This window comes from Etheostoma spectabile, unplaced genomic scaffold (genome assembly GCF_008692095.1).
Source record: "Etheostoma spectabile isolate EspeVRDwgs_2016 unplaced genomic scaffold, UIUC_Espe_1.0 scaffold00006986, whole genome shotgun sequence".
Classification (NCBI taxonomy): domain Eukaryota; kingdom Metazoa; phylum Chordata; class Actinopteri; order Perciformes; family Percidae; genus Etheostoma; species Etheostoma spectabile.
This window is the reverse complement of record NW_022603440.1, coordinates 65,022-85,195: the sequence shown is the minus strand read 5'-3', so window position 1 is coordinate 85,195 and position 20,174 is coordinate 65,022. Positions and strand designations below refer to the sequence as shown.

The 20,174-nt window shown below is 41.7% G+C and overlaps 1 long non-coding RNA gene and 2 other non-coding genes across 3 annotated transcripts; 1 reads left to right on the top strand and 2 right to left on the bottom strand.

Moving 5' to 3' along the window:
- Positions 1 to 291: 291 nt before the first annotated feature.
- LOC116678315 (uncharacterized) lies at positions 292 to 10,814 on the bottom strand. The gene is made up of 3 exons (XR_004329215.1): positions 10,799 to 10,814; positions 3,294 to 3,295; positions 292 to 375 (listed from the first exon to the last, which is right to left on the bottom strand). It is a non-coding gene; the product is annotated as an uncharacterized LOC116678315 (long non-coding RNA).
- A 6,679-nt stretch (positions 10,815 to 17,493) lies between these two features.
- On the top strand, positions 17,494 to 17,575 carry trnas-cga (transfer RNA serine (anticodon CGA)). The gene has a single exon. It is a non-coding gene; the product is annotated as a tRNA-Ser (tRNA).
- A 2,056-nt stretch (positions 17,576 to 19,631) lies between these two features.
- trnae-uuc (transfer RNA glutamic acid (anticodon UUC)) lies at positions 19,632 to 19,703 on the bottom strand. Its single transcript has one exon. It is a non-coding gene; the product is annotated as a tRNA-Glu (tRNA).
- Between the last annotated feature and the right edge of the window lie 471 nt (positions 19,704 to 20,174).

The window sequence follows — 20,174 nt, the reverse complement described above, 5'->3', positions numbered from 1 at the left end:
GTGTGAGGTATCAATGAACTCAGCACGGAGTTCCCTTTTCATTGGCGACAATTTTCAGCGTACGAGTGACGCGCAAATGCGCGGTCGCAAGGAGAGGCGTCCGCCAGTAACCCCGACTGGCGCGGGTTAGCGAGGGCCCTCCATCGCTGCTTGCAGCTTTAATTTATCAATGTTTTTGACAAATCCGTGTTGTGTAACTGTGTAGTATTATTAAGATTATTTTATTTACGAAATAATCATTGACACAATTTGCTATATCACTTGGTTTATTAAGAAAATCACCTTCATTTTTCTATCTAAAAGGTCTATTTCTGTAGGGATCCCCCCCTAATAATGTTGTCACACACTTAGAATAATAATCTGAGTCTTTCAGCACTTTTAGTGGATGGAAACGTTCTCTTATCAAGGAGTTTAAACACAGAAACGTCAGGAAGGATAAATCCACCATATCAAGTCTCAAATAATCAGCATGAGGCCTTGTTTAATTTCTTTTATTTTAACTACAAAACAATAACTTGAGAGCGAACAATTAAAAATGGCCAACTTCTAGTTTGTTGGTAATGATGAGAGGACCAATTTACACAAATATTTCTAAACCCAGTATATAAGGGTGACAAAAATGTTTTTCTAAAATAAAAATTACATTGACTTTCTGTCAGCCATGTTTCTAGAGATGAGAAGGGTTTTTACAAAATCAAAAAGTTTCAAACATGTCTACGTTTTCCAACCAAAACATCTTTAAACGTCTTAATGTTTCTCCTTTGGGCCTTCTCCTTCCCACTGTGGGTACATTGTGGTTAGGGTTGGGTACCGAAACCCGGTGCTAGTACGGCACCGGTACCTTAACACCCGGTATCTATCGGACCGAATAGTAACGGGGATTTTGGGGCCTCATTTTGGTGCTACTGAAACACCAGGGCTGCCTTTTTCCATCTAGTGGTTGTTTTTGTCGTTTAACAGCAATTTACTGGAGAAATATGTTATTACATATTTTTTCTTACATTTAATTTGGACCATATAGAAATAAACAAGCTGTTCTTAAATGTTGCTGGCTGTCTTGTTGTGCTCCCTTTTTTTTATTTAAACATACATTTAAAAAATATATTTTTAAAAGAACGGGTTCAGGCACCGATTCTGGTCCCTAAATGGTAAAGGGTTCTGAGGAAAGGCAGAAAACAGTCCAGCTGATCCACAATAACATACATGCTGATCAGAAGATAAAAGTTACTGCTGGTCAGCCTTCAATGTGGAGAGAAGATCAGAATATAACAACAGCTATGAGGGCATGAGGAGGAGGAAACAGCTTGGCTCTGAAACATGTTCACAACAAGGCAGTGTGAATGCGCTGGTGAGTTTTAAGGTGATTACTCCGAGAAAATGTTTCCCCACATTGTTCACACCAGTACGGCTTCTCTCCAGTGTGAATGCGCTGGTGAGTTTTAAGGTGATCACTCCGAGAAAAGGTTTCCCCACATTGTTCACACCAGTACGGCTTTTCTCCAGAGTGAATGCGCTGGTGAGTTTTAAGGTGACTCCTATGAGTAAAGGTTTTTCCACATTGTTCACAGCTGTACGGCTTCTCTCCACTGTGAATACGCTGGTGAGTTTTAAGGTTACCACTATGAGAAAATGTTTCCCCACATTGTTCACACCAGTACGGCTTCTCTCCAGTGTGAATGCGCTGGTGAGTTTTAAAGTAACTCCTATGAGCAAACGTTTTCCCACATTGTTCACAGCTGTACGGTTTCTCTCCAGTGTGAATGCGCTGGTGAATTTTAAGGCTACCACTATGAGAAAACGTTTCCCCACATTGTTCACAGCTGTACGGCTTCTCTCCAGTGTGAATGCGCTGGTGAGTTTTAAGGCTACCACTATGAGAAAACGTTTCCCCACATTGTTCACACCAGTACGGCTTCTCTCCAGTGTGAATGCGCTGGTGAGATTTAAGGGCATCACCACGAGAAAAAGCTGCCCCACATTGATCACAGCTGTAAGGCTTCTCTCCAGTGTGAACTCTCTGATGAATCTTTAAATATCCTGATGATGTGAAGGATTTGTCACACTGCTGACAGCGGTGACGTTTGACTCCTCTTCCTCTCCGTTTCTATCAACAGAGAAAAACCAAGAGAGTGAGTTAGTGAGGTGCCATGCTGTAGAGCTCTATCTTAAACTAGAAACAACATTTAGAGCATGTCTATGGGATATTGTTTGACTGACGCAATACTTTTCTTAATTATCTGCCAACATTACTATTATGGAGTTGCATTATGGGAAATGTAACATCCAGTGTTGGTTAGTTTGTGGTAAATAAACTACTTTTGAACAATTTATGTGTGGCCTCCATTTTGTTGCCAGCCTTTTAGCCAGCCGGTAACAAATGGGGGATCATCCGGGATTTTAGTACCGGGAAAGCTGTAACTGTAACATTTTCCCACAGATTTTTAGCTCTCACTGGTATCTGTAGGGGTTACTGTGTTGTCTTCATGTTGCTGGAACAGCTCTACTCCAGTAAAGTAAATTGGAACTATTGTCCCTGATAGGCATTAGCAATGAGGGGCACCAGTTGACCTTTGACCTTTTGTTTTAGGTTGTTTTTGCTAAATCAAACTTGTATAGCCAGCAGTATTGTGTAAGTAAGTAATATGGTAGTGGAATGTGGTATTGTCCACACAAGCTCCATTTCCTCAAGCATTTCTGAAGCTCAGCAGAGCTTTCTGCTGTGCTCTGGAACAAAACTGCTGAACATCACTGATGCCTCTGACAAACACAGGCGCATATGTCGTGGTCATGGACGTTTAAAAAATAGCTTTGATGTACAGTTGTGTTCAAAATAATAGCATCACTAAACTCAAATCATATTTTTTGGTAAAAGTGATATTTCTACATGGCAAATAATAAAAGTCCTAGAAAACCAACAGTCATGGTATGCATGCTGCTCATTCTGTGGAATTTAATCTGTAATTGAAAGGAGCATGTTCAAAATAATAGTGTTGTGTTCAATTAGTGAGGTGATTGATTCTGTGAAGAAACAGGTGTCAGTTATGGCCCGTATTTAATCTATATACTGTATAAATATACATATTTAAGGAAGGAAGCAAGAACATGTTGTGCATGCTGGTTATAGTGCATTTCACACCGAAATACTCAGCAAAATGGCTCGTTCCAGACATTGCTCTGAGGAACAGAGGACTTTGATTAAAAAGTTGATATGAGTTGAAAACATATAAAGAAGTGCAGAAGATTAGAAGCTACTCCGCCAAAATTATTTAAAATGCCTTGAAATGGCATCCAACGCCTGACTGACGTGGGAAACAACCAAAGGACACATTGACTGACCAACGGAGAAATGGAGCAACATCCTGGGGATTGATGAGAGGTAAACTGTTCTTTTTGGGTCTAGGAGCCGCAGACAGTTTGTCCTCCGACCCCCCGACCCCCCTGCACTGAAATCAAGCCCCAGTCCACTGTGAAGACAGTAAAGCAGGGTGGTTATGGGAGGTTTCTCATACTGTGGTGTTGGGCCTGTTTATCACATACCAGGGATCATGGATCAGTTTCAATACATCAGAATACTTGAAGAGGTCATGTTGCCTTATGCTGAAGAGGAAATGCCTTTGAAACGGGTCTTTCAACAAGACAAATACCCAAACACACCAGGAAGGAGCAAAGTCTTGGTTCCAGATGAACCTTATGGATGTTATGAAGCGGCCAGCCCGATCCCCAGACCTCAATCCCATAGAACAATTGTAGGGTGACATCATAAATGCTGTTTCTGAGCCCAAACCCAGTAATGCAGAGGAATTATGGGATGTAGTTCAATGGTCCTGGGATGGAATACCTGGGGCCTGTTGCACGAAACTAGGATAAGGGATTAAGCCGGGATATTCAAGTTATCCTGGATGAATTTAGCTTGGACTCGGTTGCACGAAACCAGATTGAATTAAGCCCAGCCAAGTTACCATGGAGATTTATTCTTTGCGGCTAGCCTGGTCCAGAGCAGGCTAACAGCCAGGCTAAGATTAATCCTGGAGTCTCATGTGTCAAATCAGCTGCTGCTCTGATCCGAAATAAACGTGTTTTACAGTTGTTGCGTTGTCTTCTGCATGTGTTCTGCTTTATTTTTATTAACATGCATTAGCCTACTTGTCACTTTTGTTTTCGCGAGTTTGATTTAAACCCTACTACAGTTGTTTAGATGTTAGAAATGGTTGCACTGGCACCCTGATGCGGAGTGGGACTTTTCCCGGTGGGACGGTACTATGTCGAGGCTGCCTGGCGTGCGGCCGCTTCTGCCCGGTGGCTGCTGCCCGGTGCCCGGTGGCCGGTGGCTATTGCCTGCCAGCAGACTTGCGGGTCGCGTCAGTGTCCACTCTCTCTGTAAAAGCAGAGATGAGCAGCGCAGCGTCCGTGGTCTCAGCCTCAGGTTTCTACAGGACGTGCTCAGGAGATTAAGTGTGATGATATTAATGTGGCGATATTCCCAGATGATAATAATGGCAGACTGGTCAGAGACCAATACATTCATGATTTCATTTTCTTGCAAATACTGCTAATATTCGTTTTTCTTCACTTCCTGTAAAGGTAGAACACAAACTTGATCCATGTTGGTCGTGTTTTGATTTGGAAATGAATGGGCAGTGTTCCCAATGCATTGGCATTATGGAATTAAAAGCTATTCTAAGGATTTTGAGCGTTATTCACTTCTTTAAAAACATTGCTGTTATTCTGAACACAACTGTATGTAAAGGTTTTACATTCAAAGATGTAATGATTGGTGGAAATGGGGGTGGCCTCATACACCCCCCCAACAATACATGCATGTCCATTGATCTGCGTTTGTAGATCAACAGACAGAGTGAGTGAGTTAGTAAGGCGCCATGGTGGAGCGAGCTAAGTAAAACCAGAAGCATCGTTCACAGCATGTCTGTGTCTAAGTTCCACTGCTGCATTACCATGGTTACGCTCTGTGTGTGTGTGTGTGTGTTAATAAAGTTTGGGTTGATATATCTGCGTGGCCTTTTTGTTGGCGGCCTTGAGCCAAGCGGTAACAACCGGGGGATGGTCTGGGATTGGTAGTGCTGGAAACTTTTCTTTGTGGGAGTGTTTGACTCCCAGTTGAACTTGATCTAGTATCTGTAGGGGTCATCAGCCTCTCCGACTCAGGGGATTGGTTGGCACTCGTTTCTTAATTAGATCAAAAATAAAAATGTGATAACAAAAAATACTTTACATGAGAAACATAATCCAGAAAAACAAAGCATGAATGTATTGTTGAATCTGTTACGTTAAATTGGTAGAAATGTACATGGCGATAAACGTGAGTGCACATTATATGAAAGGCACCAAGGAGATTATCCACACTGATTTTTCCCGGCCTTTATTTATCCGTGTTGCCCCCCCAGCCACTATCAGAGGGCCGCAGTTTAATTGACTACAGTTTTTCTTAGAGGAATTACGGTATAAAACATAAATCCTAAAAGACCTGTGTGCATTTTTTAATATTGACATTAGATTTCTGGGACTCTTCAGTCTGGAGTACCCTCTTTCCTTCACTCACCTCCTCCTCCCTGACACCTTTCCTCTTGCCCTTCTTCTTCTTCTTCTCCTCCGTCTCCTTGTGTTTCTGGATGTACTCAGTGATAAGGTCCAGGTCCAGGTTGTCTTGTGGCTCCCATGTGTTCTCCTCACTGGAAAGGTGAGTGCAGACAGAAGAACATCACTTTGTTTTTAGACAATACATTCTCACTCTAATTCCTCATTCCTATTATTCCTTTTTTCTATTGCCATCTTGTAAGGTTATTTGTGGGTCTGCAACGTAGTGTCATAATACCAAACCTTCAACTTTGAGGGCATGATACCATGCTGACACTTATTTGCAATATGTAAATATATATCTCAGGACGAAGAACACCAAGTATTAATATTCTAGACTCATACTTACTCTGAGAAGCCCTTCCATTTCAGCAGAAACTCCACTCTTCCCTTCACCACTCTGCGGTCCAAAACCTTCTCCACCACATATTCCTCTTCTTCCACTTCCACCTCCTCCTCCTTCTTGCCCTTCTTTCCTGCTCTGGTCGCCAGCTTGCCGTCTGCTGAAGGTGCCTTTAGTAGACCCATGGAGGTGGGGGGGAACATGCAGAGATAATGATCAGGAGTGAATTCTAGTTGACCATGTTTTACAAGATTAAAATCTTCTGTTTGAATGGAGAAAATGCAAGGGCTGATGAGGGGACCAATCCATAGGACTTCAGAGGTTCAAGTATCTCCTGCATTCAAACTGAAAGAACTACTAAAATGTAAGGCCCAAAAGTTATTAACTGGAGCTACAAGCTACATGCACAGTAGCCTGGACCAACCACACTTCATTTAGCAGAACATCTCGAGATGTTCCTGTGTGAAAATGGAAAGTTCAGAAAGACATTTGATGGTGCAACAAGGCAGGCCTGGTCGCTTCTTTAAGGGAATACAGTGGGGTCCAAAGGTTTTGGGCAAGTTTGAGGTGCAACGTAGGACTGAACAAGTAATCAAATTTTAATCACGATCACGATTTGGGCTTCCCACGATTAAATTTAACTCCGGGATTTTCGGCAAAAGCCCATCTACCGCTCCGTAAACCACTGTCTGATCATGAGCCAGTCAGAGTTGTCTGCACGGCGCAGCTTAGTTTCTAGATGGAGACAGTCACAGAAGACAGAGTTACGGGGGGGGGGAACTCAACAGTTAACAGTCGGTTATATGTCGATCTCAAGATTTACCAGTTTACCAGTAAACGCACCATTTTGTCCTGTCTGTGTTATTCAGAGAACAGCAGTGACCAGTGCTAGTCGGTGCTAGTTAGTGTCTGTCAGCTCACAGATCTCTAGGGCGTGAGTAATATTTTCCCTCTAGGTCGCATCCTCTGCCTCTCCACAAGCGAAGCAATGTTGTTTATATCGACATGGTTTAATTTTACGTTACATGACCCATTTCTTCTGCAAAGCCGTGCCTGTGTTTGGCTCTCTCGTCTTACTCTCTCTCCTCTTATTCTCCGTGCAGCCCCCCCCCCCCCCACGGCTCCAAGCTACAGAGACAGAGCGGCGACAGCGCCAGTGTCACGATTCTGACATTTGTCCACAGTTTTAATTGTTATTAACACAGCTGTATATTGTTAAGCATGAGAGGCAAACCTGTATTTGCACCAGTGTTTCTGATGGTAACTGCTATCGCAGCCGCCACCGGACGGGCAGAAAAATGCAAGATTAATTTACTGTACTGTCCCACAGTATTTGTCCTTGTAGGCTATTTGCAGTATATTAAATAATTTTTGACCTAATTATTTTGCACTGAAATGACACTCGTCTGTCGGCTCGGACATTCACAGCGCGCTGCATCAGCGCGCTGTGAATGTCCTCGCACGGAGCGGCTGAGACACAAATAGAACAGAGTTGCGGGAGGGTGCACCGGTAGTCATAAAACAATTAGACTATGAAATTTGCCAATTCGGATATGTTTTTTTAGCTAGCCTACTCAAAACAGACAGGGCGACCTAACGCAGAAAAGTTAGCTTACCGTTTTTAGGTGATATTCCATGTTTGTAGTCGAGCTGCGATATGCAAACTGTTACTTTGCATTAAACTTTTTCCCGTTATCTATTTTTGTAAAATGCTGCCACACTGCCGATGTCTTCGACATGGTAGAGGGGGATTGACTGGAAATTAAACACAATTAAATAAATATTCATCAAACCACTAAAACAAGGCTTTCTAGTTCTTTCTTCAATCTGTCCCCAGTGGGTTGGGCTAATCCAAACGTAGTGAAAACAAGGGGGGGGGGGTGTTCTGAAGACAGACTGTTACCTGTGCAACAGGGGTGATCTGAAAACACCCCCATTAGCAATTAGTGCTTTCCACCCATAGACGTAACGGTCTATGCTTCCACCTGATGAAATTAACACGGCAAAAAATCGACCAATCAGAATTTTGGTCGAGCCAGAACGTATTGACCAATAAATCGACTAGTCGACTGGGAGATTACAGCCCTATTATTTAGCAATAATCTATCTCTCTCTCTCTATGTGTGTGTGTCTCTCTCTCTCTCTTTGTGAAAGCGTCTGCGTGCATTCATTAATATTGAGATTAGATTCCTGGTCTCTTCAGTCTGGAGAACCCTCTTTCCTTCACTCACCTCCTCCTTCTTCCTCTTGCTCCCTCGCTCCTCTGAGTCTCCTGAGGCCTCACTGACACCTTTCCTCTTGCCCTCCTCCTCCTCCTCCTCCTCCTGGTGTCTCTGCATGTACTCGGTGATAAGATCCAGGTCCAGGTTGTCTTGTGGCTCCCATGTGTTCTCCTCACTGGAAAGGTGAGTGCAGACAGAAGAACATCTCCTCACACTTTGTTTTTTAGGAAATACATTCTCACTAGCTGCTAATTTAGATTATTCCTTAGTGTCAAAATACCAAACCTTCAACTTTGAGAATGCCGAAAATTATGTTGAAAGTATGTGTGAATGTGTGTGTATATGGACCAAAATCACCAATCGTTAATATTCTAGACTCATACTTACTCTGAGAACCCCTTCCATTTCAGTAGAAACTCTACTCCTTTCTTCACCACTCTGCGGTCCAAAACCTTCTCCACCACATACTCCTCCTCTTCCTCTTTCACTGCTGCAGGCTCCACCTCCTCTTCCTCCTTCACTGCTGAAAGCTCCACCTCCTCTTCCTCCTTCACTGCTGCAGGCTGCTCCTCCTCCTTTATTCCTGCTCCGGTCGCCAGCTTGACGTCTGCTGATGGTGCCCTTGCTAGACCCAGGGGGAGAGGGGGGGGGTTTGTTAGGGTTGGGGGGGGAGATAATGATACAAGGGTTAGAGGAACTAATGGGAGGTGTGAGTGAATCCTAGCTGACCATGTTTTACTATGTTCAAATGTTCTGTTTGAATGGAGACAATGCAGCTACATTTGTTACCAGTTTACAATCGAGTAACCGGGGTAACAAATGATTTTTCTTGGGGTTCACTATTTAACTGTCATAGGCAAAACCCTGGAAAGCAGAATCACGGAGTCAGTGAGTGAGAGAACGAACCGCTGTCCTCGTCTCCAAATCTCAGTCTGTTTATTACAGATTCTCTGAAACACAAAAGAATAAAACAGTCCTCAACAACAACATTCCCCTCCTTCAATTTAAGAACCGTAACACCATTTTCTTTACTCCCCATTTTTCAGTGGGCAAAATCTTCCACACTCAAATTCCCAGAAATAGTCTCGTCCTTACCAAAATAAATATCAACCTTACTGTACCGTTTCAATAATAATATATATCTCTTCTTTCTACCTCCAAAACTCCTCCATTATACTAATGTCATCATGGAAATCATGAACCCTCTTTGGCTGGAAATAAATATTCAAACGACTTCAGAGTCAAAACATGAACCATCATACTCCTGGGGGTAATAGTTCAACTTATAATACATTCCTTTACTAATACTCTGTAGAACTTTTAGAAGGAACTCCCCTTTAAGAGTTAAACATTTTAACATTAACAATCCTGTCAGGATACGTTAAAAACCACAAAATAACTAATTACCAGGCAATGGAAGCACCAGCATCCAGAATCCCACACACAACCCTATGCTAACTAGCATGTTAGTTAGCAGTAATTAGTCTATGTCTATGTTAATGTTAACTAGCCTGTTAGTTAGCAGTAATTAGCCTGTGCCTATGTTTATGTTACCTAGCATGTTAGTTAGCAGTAATTAGCCTGTGCCTATGTTATCTCCTAACATATACCTACCTCTCCGTCTCTGCTGATTGGGAATGATTGAGATTTCTCTTGAACAGCTACCAGAAGACTTACAGCTTTCAGACACGTTGCTCACGTCACATCTACGTCTTCCAGCTCAGTTGGAGTCTGCGCAGTACACACCTGTTAGCTAGCCGCGAGCTCTATTGTTTACGAAACCCGTTTCCCGCGGTAACAAACGCGGCTCTTTAGCTCGCCTTTCCACATCATAAACTCCATAACTAACCCCCCACAGCTTCAGTCCACCAGACACACGTCAGAAGGAAACCTTCTGTTGTCATTTTTACCGAGTACCAACCTGGAAAGCAGAATTACGACATCAGAGAGTGAGAAAACAAACCGCCATCCTCGTCTCCAAAGAGGAGGAAAGTGTCCGTCTCCTGGGCACCGTGGTGTACAGATACCCGCACATTGGTTCCGCTTTCTTTGTTTCCCCGCTACGTTAATATTACTTACCAATAAAATTTGAAATTCGTACTAAACGCTACGCTGGTTATTATATTATCCCTTAAGGGTGTACCACACATTTAAGCTGAAATAAATGTAACCATATGCTGCTCTATACATGCGAAAATAGTGATTATTTACATGGAGTCTGGTGGAGATATGCTGCTCTGTACACGCTAAAAGTAGTGATTATTTACATGGAGTCTGGTGGAGTTATGCTGCTCTATACACGCTAAAAGTAGTTATTATTTACATGGAGTCTGGTGGAGATATGCTGCTCTATACACGCTAAAAGTAGTAATTATTTACATGGAGTCTGGTGGAGATATGCTGCTCTATACACGCTAAAAGTAGTGATTATTTACATAGAGTCTGGTGTAGATATGCTGCTCTATACACTCTAAATTAGTGATTATTTACATGGAGTCTGGTGGGTTTGGTGATGGTGGTTTCAGGGCTGTTTCATGTTAAACTAAAAGGATCTTACGTTTTATTTAAAAGGTCTATCTCTGTAGGGATCCATCCCATAATGTTGTCAGACACTGAATAATAATCTGAGTCTGGCAGAGACAACAACAGAACCTTTAATGGAACGAAACTTAACCTTTTAATTAGGACTTGAAACACAGACACAACAGGAAGAATACATCCATCAAATAATCAGCATGTGTTTTATTGAACTCATTTTGCATTAAGTTGTTCCACATTCCCCGACATTTAAAACAAGTCGATCATTGACGTTATTGTACAAGTCAGATGAATAAATCAGCCGACCCAACTCCCTACGGACTGAGCTACTGCCCCCCCCTAGTAGTTATACCTTTGCCTTTCTGGCTTTAATTATGACTTTGGGAGGAAAAATAACATGAAAAGAGAGACAACTGATGAATGAAATCATGATATGATCAAATGAACAAATGATGAAACATATAGATTTTATTAAAAGCATTTAGAAACATTAGACTATATGATGATTGTTTATAGAAACATTTGTTTTCCACATTTTAAATATATTGCAATATGATTGAAAGTATAAAGGACATAATAGTGACCAATAACAGTTGATTATTTTCAGATGTGACATATCATGAAGTGTTTTAGTCAAACAGTTCAAATGTTGATAACCAGAGATGAAATCAGATGAATGTTTTTGTGTTTGAGTCTCAGATCTGCTTCACAGTGCAGAGTGTGTGTGATGGTGAACAGACTGAACTTTGATTTCAGCAGCTGGTCTTCAGTCAGTGTTTCTGTCCACCTGAGAGACTCTCAGTCCTGCAGAGGACACAGAGACACTGAGGAACCAGACCAGACCATAAACCCAGGATAGAGAGGCTGAGTGAATGTGGTGTTGAAGGTGTGGAGGTGGATCAGTGAGTCAGAGGAGACTGTGTAGAAGGACAGAGAGCCAGCAGGAACGTCCACATACAGTGGTGCTCAAAAGTTTACATACACATGCTTAAGTTGACTAAAAAGAGGAATAAAAAAATCATGTTTTGGAAATTTATTTTAATACCTAAATTAAAAAATGAGGTAAAATCCAACCTTTAAGGACACCAATTTTCTTTGTGAATGAATAACGTATTGTAAATAAATAAATGTTCTTATTTAAAATACAGGGGTCATAAGTATACATACCCCTATGTTAAATTCCCATAGAGGCAGGCAGATTTTTATTATTAAAGGCCAGTTATTTCCTGGATTCAGGATATTATGCATCCTGATAAAGTTCCCTTGGCCTTTAGAATTAAAATAGCCCCACATCCTCACATACTCTTCACCATGCTTAGAGATAGGCATGGGATACTTTCTATAAAATCATCTCTCAATGCAAATCAAACCAGGTATTAGTCTAACTGAAATAAAACCATGCCTATCTCTAAGCATGGTGAAGAGTATGTGATGATGTGGGGCTATTTTAATTCTAAAGGCCAAGGGAACTTTATCAGGATGCATAATATCCTGAATCCAGGAAATAACTGGCCTTTAATAATAAAAATCTGCCTGCCTCTATGGGAATTTAACATAGGGGTATGTATACTTATGACCCCTGTATTTTAAATAAGAACATTTATTTATTTACAATACGTTATTCATTCACAAAGAAAATTGGTGTCCTTAAAGGTTGGATTTTACCTCATTTTTTAATTTAGGTATTAAAATAAATTTCCAAAATATGATTTTTTTATTCCTCTTTTTAGTCAACTTAAGCATGTGTATGTAAACTTTTGAGCACCACTGTACACTGCTACTCTGTTAGAGACAGAGCAGGAAGTGAGGACTGTTCCTCTGTCATTGTGCCAGAAAGAGTAACCATCTTTATCAGAGTAGTTCAGACTCCAGGAATGATCATTATATCCAAACAAACAGTCATCACTGTCTCCTTTCCTTCTGATTCCTCTGTAACTCACTGATATCTCAACCTCTCCTCTCCTCTCGACCTCCCAGTAACAGCGACCAGTCAGACCATCTCTACACAGCAGCTGAGGCCAGATGTCAAATCTGTCTGGATGATCAGGATATGACTGATCCTCCTTCACATTTGTCACCTTCCTGTTGTTGTCAGACAGTTTGAGGTCTCTGTGTACTGAGTTTCATCAGATGATGGAGTTCTACTATCTGTCCACTAGATGGAGCTAACTGACCATCTAATGAGCTGAAGATCAGCAACTTGTACAGCAGCAGGTATCTCTCCAAGGGGCCTCCGTGTCACATATTACTTTGATACTTAAAGTACATTTAGCAGTTAATATTTACTACCTTAGTACTTTTTTTTTCCACTGCTTGACATTTACCTTTACATTCACCGATCCCTCCCTCTTGGGTGAGAAGTATATCTCCAAATTAAAACAATAAAAGCATCTTTCTCCTGACTGCAGCAGAAATAAATTTAATATCTACTCAAATTTGTTGACGGGTCTCTGGAGCACAGGCTGCATCCCACCTCAGTGACCTCATGTTGCAGTGGATTGTGGGATATGCTTCATGCTGGAAGCTGCACTTTATGTTCTAGCTGAAAGAAATAAAGGGGATGCATGGGATTACCCATAGATTGTATATATATTGATTATATTATTAATATTATTGGTCTATGAGATTACCCCCTTTCTGGTCTACATGTCCCTGACTCTGCTGAATTATTTTATGCCCGGTGGGGACAAAATGTGCCCCCCCCCCTTAAAGTGATCAATGAAGCTTCACCAGTGGACCATATATTATAATCCTCCAATAGAAGTATTTTAACTCTGCTGGCCGGCTCCATTGCACGCGTAACGTAAGAGGAGCTGATGTTCAACACTACGCTTCACCAGAATCACCAAACTGGTGACAGCAGCCAGAGAGCAGCGGGGGGGGGTGCGTATTAGAGGGTTGGCGCTCCTATCCCATCCCGAGCTTCGGTGCTGCCGGGTAGACCGGCCCGGACTCCAGACCAACCAAAGAGATCTATTACTGGGTTTGCAGCTGAGTTAACCACACAGGCCTATTACAGCCTGAACTTAACTATTAACACAACAGTCTGTATGTTTTTTACGAGGTGTGTGCGGCCCTTTCACACAGAAATGGATCCTAAAGTGTCTGTATTTCTTTTACATTAAACTACCGATATACAGGAAACGACTTCATGACTGTCAGTGAGCGGATCTGCAGTTTGGTTTTGAGAGTTTGTGTTTTTATTTCTTGTTTCCCTCCCCTGCGTCCTCTGACAACAGCTGACAGTGCAGTCCCTGACAAAAGTCTTGTCGCTTATCTATTTTGTAGAAACACCTGCTATTAACCTGACTTTTAATTAATCAATTGGTGTAAGAAATAGCTCATATGAAAAGCTAAAACCCTCCCAAATGATGTTCATTGCACTAAAATAAATTAGTTTCACTGAAAAAAGATAAATAATTTAAACAAGACAGAAAGTCAAAATTTTGCCAAGACAAAAGTCTTGTCGCCTATACAGAAATTGAACAAATTTACTGCAAATACTAAAATATGTCAGCAAATTAAATAGTGGTGCTGTGAGATTCAAATGTAATATCTTGTACGACATCCATGAGCTTGAAGGACTGGACCCATGCGGTTTGGCAAGGATTCATACAATGTGTTGATGAAGTCATCAGGAATAGCTAGGAAAGCAGTCTTGCATGCCTCCCAGAGTTCATCAATATTCTTTGGTTTGGTCTTCCATGCTTCCTCTTTCATCCTACCCCACATATGCTCCATGATGTCCATGTCTGGTGACTGGGCCGGCCAATCCTGGAGCATCTTGATCTTCTTCGCCTTGAGGAACTTTGAAGTGGAGATGGAAGTATGTGATGGAGCACCATCCTGCCGGAGAATTGGCCTCTTTTATGGTTGGGAATATAAGAGGTAGCTAAGATTTCTTGGTATTTGAGACTATTGATGTTGCCTTCCACCCTGCAGATCTCTCGCACACCCCATACTGGATGTAACTCCAGACCATGATTCTTCCGCCACCAAACTTCACTGTTTTCTGGGTGAATCTTGGATCCATGCGGGCTCCAGTAGGTCTCCTGCAATATTTGCGGCAACTGTGGTGTAATTGAACAGAAGATTCATCTGAAAAATCCACTTTCTTCCACTTCTCCAGCGTCCATCCTTTTAGCAGGCTGTGGGCCTCGGCAAATGCCACACGGTTTTCAATTGTCTTTTGTTTAGTTCCGGCTTTCTGGGCACTGATTCGACCATGGAGGCCATTTCGAGACAGAAACCGACAAACTGTTCAGGTTGACACACTGGGTGTTTCCCAATGTCAAGGAAGGATCCTTCAAAGCCAGAATTTGGAGGATGCCACGTCATCAACGTTATCAACGTCCGTCGAAGGACCGTTCCAATGTCTAGCATCCTCCGAATTCCTCCAAGGACTGAGTCCTTCATTCATAAAAATGTCCCATAGCCAGAGAAGGATGCATGTGTGTATCCTTCGCGGTCCCAAATCACCCACAATCCTATGCGCCTATGCCGTCTCGTTGAAAAAAAAGAGCGGACATAAGCGGGAGTTCGAGCGGCATCGCTGACGGTGAAATGATAATTTAAATGTAAGTATCTTTAGTGTGTGCCGTACATTTGTTATCACCGTTAATGTTTTACATCAATGTCAAGCTTAAGGCTTTAAAGCTTGTACAAATTGCTATAATAATTAGGTAGATACACCCCGAGCTAACGTTAGCTAACTGAACCTGTCAGTTAACATTAGGCTGTTAGCTAGCTAGGTTGCTCTCTTTGTAAAGTTTAATGCACGGTGGCATGTTCATCTCTTTATATGCCGTTATCGTATATGCGTAACGTTAGCAGAGATTTAGAAAGTATGTTTATCACTGGTTGTATCTGTAGACTGGAGGTAACACTGCACCGAGTTAACTTCACTAGCATGTTCAACGAAGGCTGACATGTATGAGTACTTTCCCGTGTAATAACGGTATGTTATAGCATTCATAACGTAAACATCTTTATGTTGTGTTAACTGTCTTTTAACAGGGACTAACGGAGGCGGTCACCAAGGACGGCAAAGCCACGACCAGCAGTGAGACAGAGGCCAAAGAGAAATGTTGAATACATTATTTGCTATATTAAGGATTGTCTTTCTAACAATAAATGCTTTAAATTAACTGGTTTGTCCGTGTCATTAAGTTATTGGGCGTGTGTATATAACAAACCGTTATTTCCGTTCAATTTTGACATGGAATTGTTCTGATGCTGTTGTAACAACTCGTAAGGTGTACATGTTCAAACATTACTATATACTGTACACACAAGTATATTATTCAACATGAAGGGCGATCAGACAGCTGCCGACGATGGTGTTGCTTGCAGACTGCAGACAAGGAGAAGGTTTTAGGTTAGTCAACCTGTCCTGTTACAGTTGTATCACAAGTATATTATACGGTTAAAGTCCACTGTGTAGTTTTCTTCATCATGAACGTAACAACCCTTGACCATTACACACACCTACCTTTACTGTGTTGGCGGATTTTTATCAATGGTATGACTTTTCATGTTTGACACGTGTCGACAGTACTATTTAATTTTTCTCACTTACAGTTTACTGCATGTCATACCTGCCTGTGGTAGCTTTACCTTGTAGTTGCTGATATTTTTCATTTCTTGACCTGTAAAATAAGCTAATGTTACATGTATGCAGTAAACTGCAAGCTAATTTTAACAGCTACTTTTCTTTTTTTAAACATGTATAGAGTTATAAAAACAGATAGCATCTGAATATAATTGTTGAATTATAGTAAATAATTGAAGTTTCCTCTGTCCAGGTCCCAATTTGATGGGAAAATAGACCTTGAAAACCAGTTAATATTATATACACAAGCCAGAGAACTTAATGACACGGACAAACCAGTTAATTTAAAGCATTTATTGTTAGAAAGACAATCCTTAATATAGCAAATGATGTATTCAACATCTCTCTTTGGCCTCTGTCTCCCTGCTGGTCGTGGCTTTGCCGTCCTTGGTGACCGCCTCCGTTAGTCCCTGTTAAAAGACAGTTAACACAACATAAAGATGTTTACGGTCTATGACAGTGGAGTGGAATACTGTCTTAAATAGGTGCAGGTGGGCAGACTCAAGAAGTTGTTGCAATAATTACCTGAATTACCTGATGAAACGGGTTTGTTACATTCACACAAAAACACTACATTAATACAGGCTTAAGATGATACACGAAAACTCATGAAATTCAGAGCAATGCAAGTTTGAGCTAGTTCATTCATCAGGTTTTGTGGTTCTGTTTATAGAAACTACATCCTGTTATTTCGCGTTATCATACAGTCCGTCATGGCCTGCAACAAATCCGGACCTGGTGGGTGTTGACAGACTGCAGATAACACAAGGCGGAGTTGATCCGCAGTTGGTGGAAGTATGGCATTTCTGTTGCGTGGCATTTTCTTGGTCTTCGCACACCAGAAACTTTTCTGACGTGGCGCTGTTGCTGCTAGCCTTATCTGTACACATGTATGTTTCTCATTGACATGTGATTTAGAAAACTTGTTAATCGTTAATCTGGACTGGTTTGGAAATGAATCAGATCATCTAAAGGGGGTGGATTAACTACCCACATTACACCTAAATACCCTCAAGATTCGAATGATCCTTTGGAACTGAAGTGCTTGGTAATCCCCATCAGTCATTCAGAACTGCCCAAGGTACTTGTGAGATAGGCTCTATCTTTGTCTGATTGATGTTACCAACTGTAATGGAGTCTGTCAGGCCTCAGGGGTTCTCCGCTGTAAAAACAGAACCTATTATACAGCTGTGATGGCCGAGTGGTTAAGGCGTTGGACTCGAAATCCAAAGGGGTCTCCCTGCGCAGGTTCAAACCCTGCTCACAGCGATTTCTAACTACAGAACAAGTTCAATTCAATTTTATTTATAGTATCAATTCATAACAAGAGTTATCTCAAGACACTATACAGATAGACCACACTCCAGAATTTACAAGGACCCAACAGTTCTAGTAGTTTCCTCCAGAGCAGCAACAGTGCGACAGTGGCGAGGAAAAACTTCCTTTTAGGCAGAAACCTCGGTCAGACCCAGGCTCTTGGTAGGCGGTGTCTGACGGGCCGGTTGGGGTTAATGAAGAGTGGCAATAACAAAAATAGAAAAAATTAGTAGTTTGTAGCAGTTCTTTGTAGTAGTTCATGGCATAGCAGGACGCTGTGCGGCATTACAAGGCACAGCAGGACGTTGCAGGACGTAGCAGGGCACTGCAGTGGAGCAGTTGAACATGGCATCACAGAACATGGAGCGGGACCATGGCGACAGCTGCTACCCTGATTTTGGAGCCTCTCTGATCCAAGGGAACATGCTGGGGTAAAAAGAACATAAGGACTCCGGGGAATGACTCCCCAGAGCTAGGTTAGTAACAAGAATTTCTGGGATAAGGATGCACATAAATGAAAAGATGGAAAGATAGAGGAGAGAGGAGCTCAGTGTATCAAAATAAGTCCCCAGCTGTCTAAAACTATTATTACAACAAAACCAAGAGAGACAAGGTAAAGAGAGCTCCAGCCCGGTCGGGCTAGAACTCTCCCCAACTGGATCGGGCTGTATGCCAAGTCTCCCTTTAGTTCTATTATATTCTTGATTATATGATAGATAAATCTGAAAACTATGTGACTAACTACTACTCCCTAACAATATTTGATTCTATGCCCTAACTATAAGCTTTATCAAAAAGGAAAGTCTTCAGCCTACTCTTAAATGTGGAGACGGTGTCTGCCTCCTGAACCCAAACTGGAACCTGGTTCCACAGGAAAGGAGCCTGATAGCTGAACGCTCTGGCTCCCGTTCTACTTTTAGAGACTCTAGGAACCACCAGTAACCCTGCATTCTGGGAGCATAGTGCTCTCGCAGGGTTGTAAGGTACTATGAGCTCTTTAAGATAAGATGGAGCCTGACCATGACGAGCTTTGTAGGTGAGAAGAAGGATTTTAAATTCTATTCTAAATTTTACAGGAAGCCAATGCAGAGAAGCTAAAACAGGAGAAACGTGATCTCTTTTCCTGGTTCCCGTCAGAACACGTGCCGCAGCATTCTGGATCAGCTGAAGAGTCCTTATGGACTTTTCCGAGCAGCCTGATAACAAAGAATTGCAGTAATCCAACCTAGAAGTAACAAATGCATGGACTAGTTTTTCTGCATCATTTTTAGATAGGATATTCCTGATTTTTGCAATATTACGTAGGTGAAAAAAGGCGATCCTTGAAATTAGCTTTAAGTGGGAATTAAAGGACATGTCCTGATCAAAGATGACTCCAAGATTCTTCACAGTGGTGCTGGAGGCCAGGGTGATGCCATCCAGAGTAACTATATCTTTGGATAATGCGTCACGAAGGTGCTTGGGTCCGAGAGCAATAACTTCAGTTTTATCTGAGTTTAACAGATCCTTGTGGGACTCCATGACTAACTTTGGCGTGCATGGAGGATTCATCGTTAACATGTACTAACTGAGATTGATCTGATCTAGTCGGGATGGGATCTAAGAGGCAGGTTGATGGCTTAGATGAAGAAATAATTGAATTAAATTGATAAAGATCAAGTGAAGCAAAGCAGTCTAAACATATATCTGGTTTTACAGCTCTTTCTAAAGTTCCTGAGTTTAGAGATAAATCAGTGCCAGTTAAAGGCAGGTCTTGGTGGATTTTGCTTCTAATAGTTATAATTGTATCATTGAAGAACCTCATGAAGTTGTTACTTCTAAGAGCTATGGGAATACTTGACTCAACAGAGCTGTAAACTTCCGTCAGCCTGGCTACAGTGCAGAAGATAAACCTGGGGTTGTTTCTATTTTCCTCCATTAATGACAAGTAGTACGTCAAACTACATTTATGATTTAATACAAGACCAATAACAAAGAGCTTACTTATCTTGCTAGAGACCTTCATCGATTCCCATACCGGGAGTTGAACCCGGGCCACCTGGGTGAAAACCAGGAATCCTAACCGCTAGACCATATGGGACTGACCACACATTAATAACAGGGATTTCATGAATCAATTCATAGTCTGGCTGGAAACAGGCATTCTCTTGTTTGTGAACAAAGAAGCTTATTGTTGACAGTTGGATTTCTGTTAATAACTAACACAACTATAGTCAATAGAAAAGGAAAATATATATATGAAAAGCCGTCTTGGTTCATCTTTCCACTGTTCCTACAATCACCGATCTGGTCTGGTTGGAAACTAAAGGATCCAAACTAAAAGGATGTTCCTCTTTAACTAAAAGGTCTATCTCTGTAGGGATCCATCCCATAATGTTGTTACACACTTAGAATAATAATCTGAGTCTGTCAGCAGCAACAGCACAACCTTTAGTGGACGCTGACTTTACCTTTCAATTTAAACAGAGACCCAACAGGAAGAATAAATCCATCAAATCAAGTCCCCAATAATCAGCATGTGGCCTTGTTTGATTTCAGGTAGTCAGCATGG